The following is a 16711-nucleotide window of genomic DNA, read 5'->3' as shown; positions in this document are numbered from 1 at the left end:
GCAGTTCTAGGCAGTGACCACCAGCGCTTGTGGTGCTAAACCACAGAGCCAATCCTATCAATGTCTCTAAAGCCCAGAAATAAAAAGCTGTTAAAACAGGACCTTTGTATTTAATGGGTAGCAATGCAAGAGAGAACACTGTGTGCGGTTTTGAGTACCACAATATAGGAAGGACCTAAAGCTATTATAGAGAGTGTCCAGAGGAGGGCTACAAAAATGGTGAAAGGATTCCAAGGCAAGATATGTGAGGAGCAGCTGAGATCCCTGGGTTTGCTCAGTCCAGAGCAGAGGAGCTGAGGGGAGGCCTCATGGTGGCTGCAGCTCCTCACAGGGCCCGAGGGAACGGCATGGAGCTGCGTCAGGGGAGGAGCAGCTGACGGTTAGGGACAGGTTCTGCACCAGAAGGCGGTGGGCATGGAACAGGTCCCCAGGGCAGTGGTCATGGCCCCAAGATGCCAGAGTTCAAAGACTGTTTGGACAATGCTCTCGGACACAGGGACTGAATTTTGTTAGTCTTGTGTGGAACCAGGGTTGGACTCCATGATCCTTGTGGGTCCCTTCCAACTCAGAATATTCTATGATTCTACGATAACATCTTCATACACTGGTACAAGAGGTACAAAACAGTTCAGCTGATAAAGCCATGCCAGAGTACACAAAGTCATCCCTCAATATGCATGTTTATACTTGGAGGCGGCTGTCCACAACAGCCACTCCTGTCTGTGGTAACCCAGGGTGCAGCCTTGTGTCCTGTTACAGATCAACATGCACCATCCTGGAACAGCTGTTGCAACGACCGTAAAGGATGCAAAAGAACCCCGTTTCTGTGCCTACCTAACAGCCATTTGCTGGAAGGGCGCAGAAATGCAGAGAAATGCACTGTGATGAAGCTCCTAGCTGCTCCAGTTCTGCCTGGGTCTCCTTACCTCAGGCACTTCTTGTGGCCAAAGGCAAGCACAGAGAAGGCAGTGAAGAGGAGGTGTTAGGTTTTACAAAAAAAGGGAATAGAAAGCTGGTATCATGGTACTTGAGCACTTCATCCTAAAAACTCCCTCCAGAGCTTTTAAAAACTGTGGATCTGTAATAGGAAAATGGAGCCCTGGAGGACAGAGCAGGTGAGAAGCACTGGAGGTGAAGCTCTGTTACATGCTAGCGCCTGCACGCAGGAGGGTGGAGAGGAATGGCCGGGAGGCACAGCAGTAAAACCTCCACATCTCCTTGGCAATAACACAGGCATCGGTTTGGAGTGCTGAGCATAAAAGCAGCGTAAAAGGCCCAGAAAGTCATCTGCAGAGCACAAAGCTAAACCAACACTGACCAGCAACACAAGATGCTAGGCAATTCTGGATTACCTTGATGGCCTCAGATCTCATCAACAGGAAACAAAGGAGCCTTTGTTGTTAGTATTTTATATTAAATTAAAACAATTTTAAAAATCCAATATGAACATTTATACCAAAGGCAGAGGGTAAAGGATGTGTCTGTCCTCTTAAGGCATCCTGTATTTACTGTATCTTGTATCAGAAATTATCCTGTATCAGAAATTTATTACTGATTGAGGAAAATGGGAGAACATGTATCTACCAGCCTTCTTGATACACAAGGAATTTGAGAAAACAACATTAAGTATTGATTCCTACAGACAAATTATCTTAATAAATGTTACTCCCTCAGTCTGAGATGAAGAAAGGCACAGAGTAAGCAACCAGGCCCATGTTTTTGGCAAAGGCACATTGTTGGTGTTCTTAGTTAAACTCAAAGTATTAAAATGATGACACGCACTTATTTATTTTGGTGTGGCAATCACCTAGGAACTCAGACCAGAACAACTGCAAACATATTTCAGCCCCTCAGGCTTATATTATGTTTGAGAAAGGCATGCAGGAATTTTAAAGGTAACTTAGAGGTGGTTTTAAGTTATTTTTCATACATTTCAGTAGAATAAACAAGTGTTTAACATGTGGTGAGAGAGTTTGAATCTAGCAGTGGAGTCTTATCAATGTATACATTAAATATACGATAAAAAATCCATCCAGATCATTATCTACAGCATCTGTGCTGCTTTTTTTGAGACTGCCATTTCTGTAGGTGTCTGAATTGGTCACTGAAGGTAGTAAATAAGATGATTTACCACAGATGCGAGGAATAAAATCCTGGAGCTGCGTGCAGAACAAACAAGGGCTCTGTTCAAGCCAAAATGGAGCCTTCACTACTTGCTGTTGGAGGCCAAGTGCACCCACAAACAGCTGCACTAAAGCCCTCACATGAGTTACAGCCTGACCACTGCTGGAGAATTTCACAAAGTTGTATTTACTTGTTAAAAATGATTGATTTTAGCTCTCTTCCATCTCTGTGCAATTTGCCTGCACGTTGTACCATCTGCTGTAACTCTTCCAGGTTGGCTCTGCCATACCGTAACATACAAAAATCAATCACGCTCGCCTGAAACATCAGTGCCTGAGGAAGAGGGGCCACGTGCATTCTCTCACCACTCGTTTCACGCTGTACTTTTGCTCCCTGCCCAGCTAGTGTGGAGACGGTACATTTCTCCCCTTTCCAACAATAAGATCTTATCGCAGGCAGCTGGCCTGTGTTCTGCACTTTCATTTTTATTGTGTGGGTTCTGAAACTCTGATGCAAATAGTCTGTCGAACATCCTCCCTCCACTGCATGTGGTTTTTTTTCCCCTCTTCTATCTCCTTGCATACAGCGCGCTCCAACGTCACGCTGGCTCCAGGCAGCTCCCATTGTTCACACTGTTGTTTTTGTGTCAAGGGCGTGAGAGGAATTTTTTTTTTTTTTTTGCCAGAACAGCAATTTGAAAACTAAGCCTTGAATATACACTTGCCATTTGCAGGAAAACAGCTACTGGACTTACCACAAGGCCAAAGATGAGGGAAAGACTCATGTGGTTAAAATATGATAGTAAAAATGAAAGCAGGACCAAAGAAAGAAGCCATTTGCAGAAGAGGATGTAGACACCAAAAATTAAGTTTGCTCTGCAATGGCCTACATAGAAAAGCAACTGCCACAGCAGATTAGATGAGTGGTCCGCTGGGGCTGCCATGCCAGCAGTGCAGTGGTTATCTCTAAAAGTGTGAGAGAAATGATGCGTGTGACTGGGAGTGACAAATGGGATGAGGTAAGTAACCAGCTAATTGTATAGTGCTGTCATTATGCGCAAGCTACTTCCCAGTACCTGCTTCAGAGCATTGCCACTTCTTTCTTCAGCTGCTACTACGCAAATGTTGCATTCTACTATGAAATTGCTGGTCTTTCAAAAAGAAACCCATAGCATTTCTCAGTGCCTCCACCTCTTGTGACTGCAGGCTGCAGTTGACAAGGTGCTGGGACAGGAGGTGCACCCTTTGATTAACTCTACATTTACTGTATCAACTTTACAGTATGGAGTGTGTCATCCCTTTTATTTTTTGAGTTTTTTGCTTTTTTATTTTTCAACAGGAAAAGCGAGAGGAAATGAACATGTTTCGCTATTCACTTCACATTTGCTGTTCTTTTTTTTGATCTTTTTAGATAACGTTTTTCTTTACAGTTCAGAGAGCCTCAGGCCCATCTCCTGTAACCTTTCTTCTTTGAAATCTCTTCTATGTTGATCCTGCCTCCTCCCATGTTCCCTTGTACTACATTTTGCGATTGGTCCAACTAAGCACAGTGACTTTTCACACGACATTCCAGACTGTTCTCACTGCTATGACATGTAGGTTTACACCTTTTAGTTGAATTTTCATCCCCTCTTAAACACAACCAAGTATCCTAGCAACTGCAGTGGTTATTGTGGCTTCCCCAGAACTCCCCACCAGGTTAGTCACAAGAAGCCCTGAGTGTTCAGAAGGAGGAAACCCACAAGAATTCTTGTGAAATGCTTTACCTCTGTGGGGTTTTCTGCTAACATGAAATCTCTCCTACTTCTCTCTGTATCTTCTGTGCCCTTTCTACCCTCTCCCCAACTACTTCCTGCACTGGTATTTGCAGTCCCTAAGGTGCATTTCATCCTCTGTGCTCTTGTTTTGATCTGAAACCCAAGGGAATTCTTCCCATTGATTTCAGAAGGCATCAGGCCAGTTCCCAATTTACTTTCCACTCCCTACTCTAAATCTTTCGAATCCCTACAATGCACTTGTTCAAATACCAACTTCTAATTACAAGTCCCCTCTTAACTTTGCTCTGCTCTGAACTGCCTCCAGTCATCATTTGTTTATTCTGTGGCTTCAGAGCGTGCCCCTTGTTTGGCACAGCAAATGGCTTCATCAGTTCAAGATAAAAGCTCCTTGCTCAGTAGCTCTGTATTTTCTTTCAGATTCTTACAAAGGACTATACCAAAAAGGTCACAGAAAATGGAGGCTCTTGGCAAGGAACTGATTCTCCAGGACCCTGCGCCGGCCTCTCCTTTCCCTAATTTTGCTCTGAAGTGTCTCAGCAATAAGTCAATAACAGGCACTACACTAGCAACTTCCACTCACCACAAACAGCTAGTCATAACTTGCCAAAATACAAATTATTTAAGAAGATGTCTGTTCCCCTAAAGAAACCAACAACTCCATTTATTACATGCTTGGAACATTGTCCTCCACCTGAAGATGTGCACTGTGATGTCCCTGGACCTCACCAGGATTGGGATGAAGCTCACAATTCATAATGTTTGTGATTCCACACTACTTATTCCCAAAGCCTTAGATGTATACTGTTACCTTCCAGTCCTGGTAATTTACTGAACTTCAGTTGTCAAACAGCTTTACATCCTCCTCCTTAGACACTTCTATCTCTGTTAAAGAGACACAGATGGGTTAAAATTGTGTTTAAAAAAAAAAGTCAGCTTTCCTCTCCCTAAATTAAGCAGAACTTAACAGCAGCTAACAGTTGGGCTCACAGTGAGCATCCACAGATTTTGATCATGCTTTTCTGAAAGGTTTGTAGCCGGGTAGCAGCATGTCACTACTGACAGTCACAAGAGACCACACCACTGACGTTAACATCTCTCACCCCTGTTGGCAACACGTGGAACTCATCCCCTTCTAAAAGACACCTGTTGCATGCTCTTCCCCCAACACATCCTACAAACATTCCACCCACGCAGACCTTCCCCTGGAGGACACCCTGCAGACTGCAGCAATGTTGTAGGCTGGCAGCAGGAGGAAATGCAAGCTCTGAATGGATAGGTATGGTGGGTGGTGGGTAGATGGGTCCAAACCTTGCCCATAATGGCCACCTGAGACAGAGAAATGATCCATCTTTATCTCACTGAGTTACTCAGCCTTTCCAGGTAGGAAGAAAGAGTATGGTAGGTACCCCATCAAAAGCACAAGGTAGGGAGATAGGTTTGCTGTAGTTGTGGGGGGAGTCTGAAGAGAAAAAGAACTGCTCCTTCCTCAGAGGAGTTACCTGTCTGTGTGGCTGTGGCTACAGCCACATCTCTCAAGGAAGCCTCCCTAGCCATTCTGTCCTCTCATCCTGCACAGAGCATGTGGAAATGACATCACTTTCCCTTAGAAGTGCACTGGAGACAAAACAAAACATGCACAAGTGCATGCAAGACTACAGCATTTAGCTACCAATGCTCTTTCCTAAAACCCCACCTTGTGCTGGGGGGAGGGTGACCCTGAGACTGATAGTAGGAGAGAAGCAGCAAGTCTTGGCAAAGCACTTTGCTGCTGGACTGTTGTTACTAATAAAACCAGAAATATTATGAGGGAAATAGAATTCCCACAGAACATGAAGAATTTATCTGATGTGATAACAGACTAGGTCATCTACCTCAAGTTAATACCTGCCTTGGAGTGTGATGTACTAAGACAATCAGGGAAGCACCTCACTTTAAACAAAGTCTATAGTCCCATACGGTTTTCTCTGCTTATAGTCATCAGTCCTTGAAATGCTAAAACTTTTGTCTGGGGCTTTGACTAATAAACCATTACTTTATTTTACGGGCTTTGGTTAATAAAATACTGCTTTATTTTACTGCTAGGCCTGTCTGATGACACTGTGCAAGATGAATTAGGGTAGAAAAATAGTAACGGAAGAGGACAGCTGTGACGCAGGAGTGATGTGCGCACCAGAAATACGCTGAAGGAGTTTGGGGCAGGAAGATGGGAGGGCAGGGGAACAGGATGTCTACCCATTGCTGTAATAATGCAAATCTCATATTGATTGTCTCTGTTTGACACATCCTTCCAAAGCAACAACTGGGGTAAGGGAAAAGAGCTCACAAGAGACATCTCCCACCCCCTTCCTTCATGTTGCTTGTCGTACCACTGGCAGAGTCAGGCCAGGACATCAATTCACTGCAAAACCTTAAAGAGGGGTTGACATATTGTGGCAGGCATTGAACTAGATGTCCTTCGTTCACCTGGTATAGGTGACATACTTCTCTGACAGAAGATGTCAGGTACTCCAGCTCTGCCTCATACTTATCCAGACCACAAGTACAAACAGAACTCCACCACCCTACTCTGTTCTTTGCCACTTTTTTCAGCCTTATGCTCTGTTATGTTCACAAAATTCAGTTACAGCCACTATCAAAGTGTTGACCTGAATATTAATTACTCAGGCAAGCAGTGGGCACAGATCTAAAGAGTTCTCTCATTCTTGGACAATGGCATCACTGAAGAAGAGAAATGTCTCAATAAAGCTGGCACTAATCCTTCTCAAAGTTTAACTCATTCCTCCAAATTTTGAACATGCAATTGATCAGACTGGGGCAAAGAACAGGAAAAGCTTCCAAAAGAAGGAAAAAAAGTGAAGAAAAGAGCACTGGATTCCATTTTCAAAAGTGTTATTGAATACTCTTTGGATTTGTCAACTCTCTAAAATAGCTTGGTCTAAAAATTTCACATTCTTTTTATTCCTACTAAGGAATGGTGCCCTAGACTAGTTTCTTGTGTTGTTTTTTTTTTTTAATTTTTTTTTTTTTGTTTTTGTGGAGATTACATAAAAACTGAATTATACAAATTAATAAACTAGCTGTAGAACACATTTACTCACAAGCAATATAAACGACACATACAATCAATCAGATACATTCACTGCAGAGTTATTCCTATCTAGCTGGTTCTTCTTCTAGCCTAATTGACAAAGGCTACCAAGAGAGATAAAAGAGAAGAGTACAGATGGAGTAGGGAGCACTACCCGATGTTTTGGAGGGATCCACTCTATTTCCTAGCAGGGCTGGGTGTCAGACCTCCTAAAAAAGAAGTAGGGAGTGAGAATGCGAAGAAAAGTGAAGAATGAATATGGTCGTGCCCTGCTGGATGAGGAAGTTCCCATGGGAAGCCAGCAAGCTCCCTATTTTGCATTCATGATTCTTCCCTCTGCCCCCAGGTAATACAATGCTATCAGAGGCACTTTTTTGCTGCTCCTTTTCTCCTGCTTTAATGCAAAATAAGATATTTCTCAGACCTGCTTTCTTGACCCCTGGTACTTATTAGGTGCAGAAATAGCTTAACTTCCAAGCAGCCAAAGATAAACTTGATTAGGAAGGGTTAAGTTCCTCTGTAACAGATGCCGATATAATTTTTAAAAATCACATCCAGTCCTTAGTCACTGGTGACAAAGACTATTTGCAGCACACAGGGATGCCAGGAATACCCTTCTTTCTTAGTGTTATGGGCAAGGAAAACATTGGGCAATAATGATCCTTTCTCTGTGGCACACTTTGCACACACTGCTTTGGCTCACACTACCAGGGATGACAGGGGTATGCAGAGTGCCTGTCAGAAAGCTACCTCACCCTACTCTAACCATAAGAATAATAAAAATATGGCCAGAATGACTGTGTCTCCTCCTTGTCCTCCTTTTCCCTTAATCCTGTAACTCCTCTGTGCCCACCAGCATTTAGAAAAGTGGGAGAAGGCTACTGGGCTGTCCCCAGAGGCAGGAGCTCTCTGAGGACAGGTAGGGAGGCCTGAGATCAAGGCCTACTGCTGAGTGACACCACATCACAACAGAAAGACCTGGTCTATGCGATGGGCCATGGTACAGGGAGAGGGGAATGGGGCAGGAGACCCAAACTCCCAAACTTTGAGTTTCACTTCAGGTGAAAGCAACATGCACTTCTCCCCTTTGTTTCTCTCTGGGAAGACGCTTCAAATGCCAAGTTTTTGTTATTCCCAGAGCAAGCATACAACAGCATCAGTGTCCACACAAGGCATCTTCCCAACGAACATACTAGTCTTCAGTGCCCCTGCTATGCACAAGAACAGTTGGCTACTGAAGACTTCACCATTCTCGTTTTTCTGCTTTTTTTTTTTTTGTTAACGAAGACAGGAGTTGGACTTGATGATGCATATGGGTCCCGTCCAACTCAGGTTATTCTATGTTTCTTTGGTCTTGCCCAGCTAGTATCAGGGGACATGGTAGATGTGACTTTTTGCTGTGACTATACGTATGGTCTTGACACAGCACCAGACAGCAGGTTTAAAAAAAAAAAAAAAAACCTTCAAAATCCAATTTTTGACAGCATTCATCACTGCAAAATTTTTTCTCACATATGGTTTCCTGAGGGACTTGGGCATACGCAGAAGCCATCCTCTTTCCTCCCATTGCCTTTCAGCCCCCCCTTCTCTTCTGTTCAGAGCTGGCTAATGCCTTGCCCCCAGGAGGTGCACTCCATATCCTGAAGCCACTGCCTTTGGAAATGCTCATTAATCATCTTTCCCCAGGACCGCTCTTTGTCCTCTGATGCTCTTTTCTTGTCTCCTTTGCTTGTAATCCTCACGGCCTTCGCTTTCCCCTTTCACAGATTACCAAAGATCCCTCCTGCCCTGTCTGAAGGCCTTCTGCATCCCATTACCGACCATGTGAGCCTTCTAATCCCTTGTACTCAGTTTTCCAGTCACACAGGTGAAATGCAGATTGAGGCCTCCCAAAGCATCAGACTAAACATATCCTCTGACTTTCAGGTAACCTTCCACTGAGCAGCACTGTAAGACTCACTTGCAGATATTGTTAAGTGCAAAAGCACATTTTAATAGTAATAAAAATAATGTTCTTTTCACTCTGCTGAAAACATGGAAGCTTTCCAGAAGCAAATCAGGCAGTCAGCCTCCCCTGTACACCCACTCTCGCAGGCGTGCGTAGGGAACAAGTTTGCTTTGTGACATGGAAGCCTGTCATTCCTCCAACCCCTCTCTCTTCTCTAATGCCCACATAGACACTTATATTCTTTTCCTGGATGCTTTCCCTCCTTCAGAACTTAACTGCACCTCCCATCCTGATCACAGGCCTCTGCATTCAAGGCATAACTAAAAAGTAAAAAGAGATTTTATTTTTTTGCCTTTTTTTTTTTTTTTTTTTTCAGTAAGCCCACATTAACCTCCTAGGCTCTGGCTCAATGAAAAGACTGGTCAGCCTCTCCACGCCATAACAAAATTACTTTAAGTGATAAAATTACTCATTCAATCTTTGCTGCCTTCTCTGATGAAGACTGTGGTGGTTGAAATGCTACATTACAAATGGGACCTCATTCACCGAATTGTTTTATAGACCAGTGTACATCAATTTTGCAGAGGCTATTTTGTTTTTAAAGCTAATTCCTAATCCTAACTCACATCATAGACACATATCTCTGTTTGGATTAATTAAGTTCTCGGAGAGTACCTTCTGCTCCATTACCCTCTGTTACTGATTTATAGAAGAGGCCATGAAGCAATGCTCTTAACGATAATGAGGAGAATATTTTATCTCTTAGTGCCATTTCTGGTTCCTATGCTAAAAACATGAAGAGAGGAGAGACCTGGATATTCCAGGGGACGAAGAGAAAATCTTTTTCAGCCACATGGCATTCTCAAGAAGGAGATGCTCCCACTTCTTAACTAGCTGCTTCAAGATTTTGCCCAGAGAGATTGTGGATGCCTCATCTTTGGAGGCATTCAAGGCCAGGTTGGATAGGATCCTGGGCAGCCTGATCTAGTGGTTGGCAACCCTGTTCATGGCTGGGGGGTTGGAACTAGATGATCTTTAAGGTCCCCTCCAACTTAGGCCATTCTATGATTCTATGATGCAACATTTCAGCAGATGATCTGCTTACCGCTCCATAACAAACATTTTGGTTAGTGATTCTTCACCCCTTAAAGCAGTAACTCAGAAGAGGAGAGAGCCTACCAGGAGCAGGAAGTTACAAACAGAAAGAGACCCTGATTTACATTGCTAATGGCATGAGGCAGCTTAACAGGACCTAAGCACTAAGGATCAAAGGAAGATGAAACTTTCTTCAAGTGCAGTGAAAGCCAGCACTAAGAGGAGAAAGGAAGACCATGAAAACCTTCCAGGTAAGGAATGGTGGGAAAGCACCAAGGAAAGGCCCAAGGAGAAGTGAAATCTCTTGCAGGGACTATGAGTTGCTCAGCCAGCATCACTGAGTATGAGAAACCACCCAGGATTATTTTATACAGCCTAAATAAAAATGCCCACACCAGCTGTGACCAAAAAACCTCAATAACACGGGTAGCACAACATTCAGGGTTTTCCCCCACCAAGCCTCTTGCTCTTTGATGCTACAGAAATCCATCTTCTGCAGGAAAAGGCAGTAGAGCAAATGCAGAAAAGCTCAGTTACAACAGTAGGACTGGACTGTTGATGTGGTCATACAAGCCAAGGTCCTGGCTCACGGGACTTTTCCTTCATCTTTATTTGAACTGTAACCCAAAGCAACCCCATCCCTATTCCCACCACAAATTTCCCATAAACAGGAAGCAGCAGTGAAACCGATAAAGAATGATAGCTTCACAGCACTGAGCAGGGGAATCCCAGGACGCCTCTCTCATGGGCAGTCACTACTCTGCAAATGCCAGAGAGAGGCAGACCTTGGGAGGACAGCCCATATTTCCAGGCACTGAGGCCTTGATAAACAGGGCCTCCTTTTCTCCCAGCATGACCTTCACTGCCTGTTTGTCTGCACCATCCAGCATCTGCCTACAGTTATTTTGACTTAGAAAATAAGACAAACAGAAAAGTGTAATTAACTTCATTTTAAATAGTTTACTTAATCTCATCTAATTCAAATGTTGACTGTGTTCCTTATGCAAAGTCTAGCAGCTTTGGCAAACTGAAAGTATTTGCATTTTACCTATCCACAGCACCATCACACACAAAATACACTGTTAAAAGCAGGCCCACTTCCTTCCAGAAATAAAGAGGAGGTAGCCGAACAGCCCACAGCGCCCACTGAAGGATGCTGTATGTTCTCAAGAAGTCAGGACTTCTCCATTCTGTTTCCATGATAATTTTTTGTATGTGTGACTTAAGGGAAGTCGCCTCTGGTTTATATTTCTGCCAAATTAGTGTAAAATAGAGACAGAAGTGCCTAGCTGCTACAGATCAGTGCCAGGAAAATCCTTCAGCATGCAAACTGGTATCTGCCATTCTTGAGAGATTATTAATGGGAGACTGCGTGCCAGGACCTAGTTGTTGCCCTTATTTTCACACTCAGGAATTAGAGTTCTTATGATTTTTGGATTAAATACTTTTGGTATACCTGAAAAATTATTCTGCTCTGCTACATTTTTTCCTACATTTTGAATTTCTTTTTAACAGCTTAATTTTGGTAATACATGCTGACAGGTGCACAAACTGAAGCATACAGCATTTATGTTAGTACCTACAGAACAAGATAACTATAAGCTATTCTTCCTTAGCACTTCTTCACAAAAAAACTCCTTGAGCCACTGAAGCAAAGGGAATTTTACTCTTGCTGGACCTTAATCTAACTGGATTCTTAAAAGGCCAGGCAGAGTTGGCCTGTCTCAAAGCATGAGGAAGACACGTATATATTCACCAGTAATTTAATAAACTAAAATTATTTTTCCATTAAGATGGATTTGGCAGGTACACATAGAATCAGATTAATTGGGTCTGATTGATTCATAATAGTTTCTAATCTGAGCCACCAAAAGGGAATAAAAGAAGTGGCTAACATTTACACAGCACTCCCTGGAGGCCAGATTTCCTTCCCAGCAACACGTAGGTACCCCACTCTGCTCATTCAGTAAACCAATCGGAGCCTGACCAAACTTTCCACTTCTCCCCACAGCGTGGAGAATGAGACCACCACTGTGCTACAGAGATGCCAAAAGATGATGGCCTTTTCTCTGCAGGACCATTTTGTTGACACTGATTCCCATGACTTCTTCAGCTGAGTAAAGACAACAGTGTTGGACTCCATACTTACAGAATACAGCTGATGTTCATTTGCTCCACATACCTTTATTTCTTATCTAGCTATATCCCTGCATTTTAGCCAGAACCTTTAAACTCCAAATTGCCAAACGTTTCTATGTAGGCCTGGGAACAGCCACTTGTAAGAAAGCTATCAACTAACTAGGGACTTGACGGCAAGGAGTACTTCCATTAATCACCTGCAAAATAAAAGTGTGTGCCCAAACAAACTGATACATGGTGACTTACTTTAAACATCCTGGACCATAAAGAGCCCCTCATATGAAGCACCACGTAGCAAACGTAGTAGATTTGCACACAGAAATGCTGATGGGGGCAGGAGGGTAGGGAAGTTATTTGCTATAAAAGGAAGACAAGCTGGCTAGGGGAACAGAGAATAAAATCTCATAGGGCTCAAGCATTCTTTAAAAAATTCTACAGAAGCAGTTTAATAGCACTAAGGGTTGGTTCACATAAAGAGTGATTGAATGCATATAGTTTTCATTATTACAGCAAGAGTTTGGTCTACGTGTATGTCCTCATACATAGTCAAAGCCTGCAATGCAAATAAGCCAAGTCAGACCATAAAATAGCTGTTTCAAACTCTAACACAAAACATGTTAAAAACATACTCTCTAAAAATGTCAGCAAAAATTCTGAGTAAGATGATTTAGATATCAACATGAATTCTGACAACAAATTCCTTGAAGACAATATCTCTCTTTGTATCTTTCCAGTTTGTGTTTTAAGTGGCAGCATCTCAGTAAAGAGAAAATGGGTAGCAGATTCTAAGCCAAAGCACTTTGTTATTATAGATGCCCTTTCTGTGACACTTTGCTTATGCCGAAGTTGCAGGTAATGAGAGCTCAGCATTTTCTTAAAGCCGAACTCTCTCCAAATTCAGCCTTAAAAGCTTAGGCACCTAGTCCCATATAGTTTAGTTTAAATACTGACAGTTCCAGCACTTGGTAATAATTCATACTTAGTCACTTAAATTTAAGTAACTTAATTAGGTATTTACTGGTTACTCTTTCAGCATCTCTAAAAATCATACTATTTTTATTTAAGAATCCAAACACAGAATTAAGCTTAGCATGATATTTAACAGTCATGCAAGAGCAACTGACCAGAGCTCTCAATACTTTGGAAACAGTCATGAAGTATCACAGATGTGACATCCTTTCACAGATGTTTTTTTCATAGACGGGAAAGCTTTAGTGAGAAAGACATCTTATTCCAAGTGGAGATGGTTTAAAAAAAAAGAAAAGAAGTACTGCTTCAAATAGGTAACACGCAAAGAGTGCACTATTACAAGCTTCTATAAGGATATCACATTGGAGAGCCTCCAATAGCCACACGTGTCACTGAAGTTAGGGAAGAAATCAGGCAGATGGTTAACAGATGAAAGACTTTCTTAGAAGACTAAGGGAAGTTAAAATTACATAGCAAGAGACCTGATCATTATCATCTAAAAGAAAAATATCAAAATTAAACATTAACTAGCCTTCTGACAAATGGTGCTAACAGGGAGTTTCCTCAGCAACAAACTTGTGGACCAAGAGGTGGTAGACTGCTTAAGTGGCTCACTTGGAAGATACAATCCTTTGAGAGTTCCAGTGTGCAACACCAGTCTCCTCATGCAGATGAATGTTAGCAAGTCCTAAGTACCACCAAGGACTGATTTAAGAATATAAGGATAAAATACGGTACTGGCAATTCCCTAGAGGTGGATATTCTCCACCTTCCAGTAAGAAATCCTTGGCAAGTAATGATTCAGAGAACAATTTTCCATTGTGTATAAAATAGCAATCAAAGCAATATCCTTTTTAGATCTCAGCTAAAGCTCTAAAACAGTTCAAATAGCTTGCTGATTTGCTTGCTGGTATTTGTGTTTTTTTGTTTTTTTGGTTTTTTTTACACTTTCAGTTGAAAGTGAAGATGTACTTTTTCCAGCTTCTCTCATTTCATCTTCTGCATAAAGACAGTGTCAGGCATCACATAAGAGCTGCTGTATTCCCTTTTCAAACTCTTCTTTTCAAACTTTGACAAGAAGTATAAACTGCAATATTAAGGGAACAGGAATCTGCCATCCTGATGAAAATTTGCAGACTGGGAAAGTAACTAACAGAACTCAGCCAGAAAGTCAAGATTTACAAACATGGCTTCAATAAAAGAAGTTCCTTGTTTCAATTGGGGTCTTTAGAAAAGAAAATGGTGAATTTGAAAGTGGCATGTTTTATGTAGTTGTCAACAGCTCTCTGTTCCGTTCTGTTCCATTGCTGTTTTGTATTAGAAAGAATGATTAGTCAGGGAAAAGCTGAACTTTCCGAGCAAAAGAAGACACCAAATGGCTGTAGCCCATAGAGGATGGAGAAATACTGTTTTGCATGGGGTAACATTTCACTCTGTGTGAAGTGAGAGATGAACAGGTTCTTCTTTCTGCTGACCTTATTTGATGCACTGACATCATGCCAGCGTGGGGAGCCCCCACATCTTCATAGGCTCCAAACAGCTCAGATGAGAATAAATTTGTGAAGGAGTGAAGGCATTTGCTTGGCTCCTCCCCACACAAAACAGCAATTGCAGTTGCTAATTGATCTACTTAAATCTAGACTAAATATAAGGTACTCAGTGGACTCAGTGAAGACTTATGTTAACGTCTGTGAATGCAGGATCTATTGCTCCTCACAAGTAAACTGTTTATTAGAGGGAATGTAACAAACCAGACATAATGCTTTAATCACATTTTTTTCCACATAGGTCTCCACCCTTCACAATAAATCTACGCTTGATGTCTAACTGGGTATTTCTGCCCAGGAACCCAGGTAGGTTGGTTGGTTGGTTGGTTGGCTTGTTGGCTAGCAACGCCACAGCCGTGCTTAAAGGTCTTTATAAATTAATGTCAATGCTTCATGTAATTGTTTTTTCAACCTGGTCAGGTTTCTGTGCACTCTAATTGTTCTATAGCAATGTGGTAAACACTTCCTGCAGACAATTCGTTAGGAAGTTTGGATTTTATATAACCCAGGAAATGAAGTCATCAGACCTGTGGGCTGCCTGTAGTGATTCAGTCCTCTGGTTCCTGCAACAAGCAGGCACTTCAGACACAAAAATCCAGAGGCAACAACAAACTAATGGAAAGAAAAAATGTGCATAATGGTTTCTCCATTCGCTCTGTACATATTCAGAAATTCAGAAACTTTTAAAGAACTTCCACTGACTTCCAACCATTCATTTTTATCCTCTGTGCAAAAAGTATAAATAAAATTTTATCCCTTTCCTTCTCTTGTCTTCACTGCTTTGGAGAACAGAATGGGATATGATGTGTAGGAGGAGACTGAAGTTCCTGTCAATACCCTTCCACTGAAGCAGCACTGCTTTTCTTCTTTACTTCATATTTCCATTGATTACAAAATACACATTTCCATTTTTATTAACTTCCCTGCTTTTGCATCATCAATCACTTCATCAGCTCTCTGGAAAAAATGCTGTATTGCTACAGCCAGTGCAGCATTCCCTGAAATGGCTGAAGGGCTCTGAAAAGTTCATAGCTTCCTAGTTCAAAACTAACTTGGATTTGACTGTCTTTGGAACTTGCTGCAGGTTTCATTTATTTCAGAAAGCCTTCAAGGAAATTCAGGGAGGTGTAAGATGCTTTCCGACTTAGAATATTATCTGCATTTCACCTAAATAACTGGGAAAAGGGATAATAAGATCAATTCAAAACACACTGATATTTCTGGATCTTGAAGCAAGCGGCGGACTGCTGGGATCCTCTAAATAAATGCTTTCTTATGTGAACATCAAAATCATTTCAACATGATTCATCACATTTTGAACCGCAGTCATTGAACTGTTCCTATACAAGTGATCAGAATTAGATTTATGCTTCTCTGCCTATCCCATGAATTCTAATTCATTTATAACCTTAAAACTATTTCTAAAAAAAAAAAATAGTAGAAAGATCATATCCTGATGTAATCCTTTTTCTTAAAATGTGTTCACCTGTTCTTACGAAATGTACAATGTTCTTTCTCTCCCTGCAATTTGATCTCTGGGGCCATGCCATTCTGTTCATGGAAGCTCTTGTCTAGCCTTCACCACCATGCCGCTGTGGTGCCTGACCTCAACACAGTCTTCCTCGTAAGTCCTCTAGCTACATAAGAGGAACCAAAATATTAGTAAGCTGAACAACATTTCCTCCCAATAGTCCCAGCAAATGCCACTGCATAGGAGGAGGAAAAGGAGAAACAAAAGACAAAATGTAAAAACACTACAGGCATTTCACATTGCAGATAAAAAAATAATCCTTGGCTGCCTAACATCTGGAAAATACTCTCCATTTAATCAAAATAAAATTTTACATCAGGAAATCTGTTCAATCCATATATGCTCAAGTGCTAAGGAAAAATCACTACCTGCTTCTGAATTGACTGGCTTTGAGGACCGTTAATGGAACTTGGGGACTTTTGCAGGTCTCAGCTTTCTGCTGAAGGAGGAGCAACTGCTATGTGAGGCAGTCAACTCTTTTTTAGCCGTACAC

General features: G+C 42.0%; 1 protein-coding gene across 10 annotated transcripts in view; it reads right to left on the bottom strand.

Annotated features, from left to right (window-relative positions):
* PDE10A (phosphodiesterase 10A) overlaps positions 1–16711 on the bottom strand; it is a 361041-nt gene that overhangs the window by 214857 nt on the left and 129473 nt on the right. Inside the window, exon 3 of one of the 10 annotated variants that reach the window (XM_021391098.1) lies at positions 4710–4783. The exons of the other annotated variants lie outside the window; for them this stretch is intronic. The gene's annotated coding sequence lies outside the window, so the exon portion shown is untranslated. The remainder of the gene's footprint in view (positions 1–4709; positions 4784–16711) is intronic. 10 annotated transcript variants of the gene reach the window in all.

The sequence above is a fragment of the Numida meleagris genome, chromosome 3, assembly GCF_002078875.1.
Source record: "Numida meleagris isolate 19003 breed g44 Domestic line chromosome 3, NumMel1.0, whole genome shotgun sequence".
In the NCBI taxonomy this organism is placed as follows: Eukaryota; Metazoa; Chordata; class Aves; order Galliformes; family Numididae; genus Numida; species Numida meleagris.
This window is presented reverse-complemented; position numbering and strand designations above follow the sequence as displayed.